At 42.7% G+C, this 2,497-nt stretch overlaps 6 non-coding genes across 6 annotated transcripts; all 6 read left to right on the top strand.

Annotated features, from left to right (window-relative positions):
- The first annotated feature begins 387 nt into the window (after positions 1 to 387).
- LOC121841953 lies at positions 388 to 506 on the top strand. The gene has a single exon (XR_006080840.1). It is a non-coding gene; the product is annotated as a 5S ribosomal RNA (ribosomal RNA).
- Positions 507 to 748: 242 nt separating this feature from the next.
- LOC121841955 lies at positions 749 to 867 on the top strand. The gene has a single exon (XR_006080844.1). It is a non-coding gene; the product is annotated as a 5S ribosomal RNA (ribosomal RNA).
- Positions 868 to 1,126: 259 nt separating this feature from the next.
- On the top strand, positions 1,127 to 1,245 carry LOC121841954. Its single transcript, XR_006080843.1, has one exon. It is a non-coding gene; the product is annotated as a 5S ribosomal RNA (ribosomal RNA).
- Positions 1,246 to 1,487: 242 nt separating this feature from the next.
- On the top strand, positions 1,488 to 1,606 carry LOC112257219. The gene has a single exon (XR_006080842.1). It is a non-coding gene; the product is annotated as a 5S ribosomal RNA (ribosomal RNA).
- Positions 1,607 to 1,866: 260 nt separating this feature from the next.
- On the top strand, positions 1,867 to 1,985 carry LOC112257203. The gene has a single exon (XR_006080841.1). It is a non-coding gene; the product is annotated as a 5S ribosomal RNA (ribosomal RNA).
- A 261-nt stretch (positions 1,986 to 2,246) lies between these two features.
- On the top strand, positions 2,247 to 2,365 carry LOC112257202. Its single transcript, XR_006080839.1, has one exon. It is a non-coding gene; the product is annotated as a 5S ribosomal RNA (ribosomal RNA).
- Positions 2,366 to 2,497: the final 132 nt, after the last annotated feature.

Genomic DNA, 2,497 nt, shown 5'->3' with positions numbered 1-2,497 from the left:
TGTGCTACAAATTATGGCTGCAGTATATGCAATTTCTTCCACTTTTTGAGTGACACAAAGATGCTTATCTAAATGGTGAAAATGCAACAGCTGTTAATCAGACTCACTTTCACTTTACATAGTGCACCAAGAGATAGTTTCTCGCTACGACCACACCGGCCTGAGTACGCCTGATCTCGGAAGCTAAGCAGGGTCGGGCCTGGTTAGTACTTGGATGGGAGACTTCCTGGGAATACCAGGTGATGTAAGCTTTTTGTCAACTTGCAGTATATGCAATTTCTTCCACTTTTTGAGTGACACAAAGATGCTTATCTAAATGGTGAAAATGCAACAGCTGTTAATCAGACTCACTTTCACTTTACATAGTGCACCAAGAAATAGTTTCTCGCTTACGACCACACCGGCCTGAGTACGCCTGATCTCGTCTGATCTCGGAAGCTAAGCAGGGTCGGGCCTGGTTAGTACTTGGATGGGAGACTTCCTGGGAATACCAGGTGATGTAAGCTTTTTGTCAACTCTTTGTCCGTTTTTTCCCACAAGGCTGAAATATGTGCCCTTGCTTTGAAATAAGTAAGCAAGTTTAGTTTGTATTTCATCCAACAATCTGTGCTACAAATTATGGCTGCAGTATATGCAATTTCTTCCACTTTTTGAGTGACACAAAGATGCTTATCTAAATGGTGAAAATGCAACAGCTGTTAATCAGACTCACTTTCACTTTACATAGTGCACCAAGAAATAGTTTCTTGCTTACGACCACACCGGCCTGAGTACGCCTGATCTCGTCTGATCTCGGAAGCTAAGCAGGGTCGGGCCTGGTTAGTACTTGGATGGGAGACTTCCTGGGAATACCAGGTGCTGTAAGCTTTTGTCACTGCCTTGTGGAATTTCAACTCTTTGTCCGTTTATTCCCACAAGGCTGAAATATGTGCCCTTGCTTTGAAATAAGTAAGCAAGTTTAGTTTGTATTTCATCCAACAATCTGTGCTACAAATTATGGCTGCAGTATATGCAATTTCTTCCACTTTTTGAGTGACACAAAGATGCTTATCTAAATGGTGAAAATGCAACAGCTGTTAATCAGACTCACTTTCACTTTACATAGTGCACCAAGAGATAGTTTCTCGCTTACGACCACACCGGCCTGAGTACGCCTGATCTCGTCTGATCTCGGAAGCTAAGCAGGGTCGGGCCTGGTTAGTACTTGGATGGGAGACTTCCTGGGAATACCAGGTGCTGTAAGCTTTTTGTCAACTCTTTGTCCGTTTTTTCCCACAAGGCTGAAATATGTGCCCTTGCTTTGAAATAAGTAAGCAAGTTTAGTTTGTATTTCATCCAACAATCTGTGCTACAAATTATGGCTGCAGTATATGCAATTTCTTCCACTTTTTGAGTGACACAAAGATGCTTATCTAAATGGTGAAAATGCAACAGCTGTTAATCAGACTCACTTTCACTTTACATAGTGCACCAAGAGATAGTTTCTCGCTTACGACCACACCGGCCTGAGTACGCCTGATCTCGTCTGATCTCGGAAGCTAAGCAGGGTCGGGCCTGGTTAGTACTTGGATGGGAGACTTCCTGGGAATACCAGGTGCTGTAAGCTTTTGTCACTGCCTTGTGGAATTTCAACTCTTTGTCCGTTTATTTCCCACAAGGCTGAAATATGTGCCCTTGCTTTGAAATAAGTAAGCAAGTTTAGTTTGTATTTCATCCAACAATCTGTGCTACAAATTATGGCTGCAGTATATGCAATTTCTTCCACTTTTTGAGTGACACAAAGATGCTTATCTAAATGGTGAAAATGCAACAGCTGTTAATCAGACTCACTTTCACTTTACATAGTGCACCAAGAGATAGTTTCTCGCTTACGACCACACCGGCCTGAGTACGCCTGATCTCGTCTGATCTCGGAAGCTAAGCAGGGTCGGGCCTGGTTAGTACTTGGATGGGAGACTTCCTGGGAATACCAGGTGCTGTAAGCTTTTTGTCACTGCCTTGTGGAATTTCAACTCTTTGTCCGTTTATTTCCCACAAGGCTGAAATATGTGCCCTTGCTTTGAAATAAGTAAGCAAGTTTAGTTTGTATTTCATCCAACAATCTGTGCTACAAATTATGGCTGCAGTATATGCAATTTCTTCCACTTTTTGAGTGACACAAAGATGCTTATCTAAATGGTGAAAATGCAACAGCTGTTAATCAGACTCACTTTCACTTTACATAGTGCACCAAGAGATAGTTTCTCGCTTACGACCACACCGGCCTGAGTACGCCTGATCTCGTCTGATCTCGGAAGCTAAGCAGGGTCGGGCCTGGTTAGTACTTGGATGGGAGACTTCCTGGGAATACCAGGTGCTGTAAGCTTTTTGTCACTGCCTTGTGGAATTTCAACTCTTTGTCCGTTTTTTCCCACAAGGCTGAAATATGTGCCCTTGCTTTGAAATAAGTAAGCAAGTTTAGTTTGTATTTCATCCAACAATCTGTGCTACAAATTAT

Source organism: Oncorhynchus tshawytscha, unplaced genomic scaffold (genome assembly GCF_018296145.1).
Source record: "Oncorhynchus tshawytscha isolate Ot180627B unplaced genomic scaffold, Otsh_v2.0 Un_contig_19250_pilon_pilon, whole genome shotgun sequence".
Classification (NCBI taxonomy): Eukaryota; Metazoa; Chordata; class Actinopteri; order Salmoniformes; family Salmonidae; genus Oncorhynchus; species Oncorhynchus tshawytscha.
Note: the sequence above shows the minus strand (reverse complement) of the source record. Positions and strands in the feature narration are given on the sequence as shown.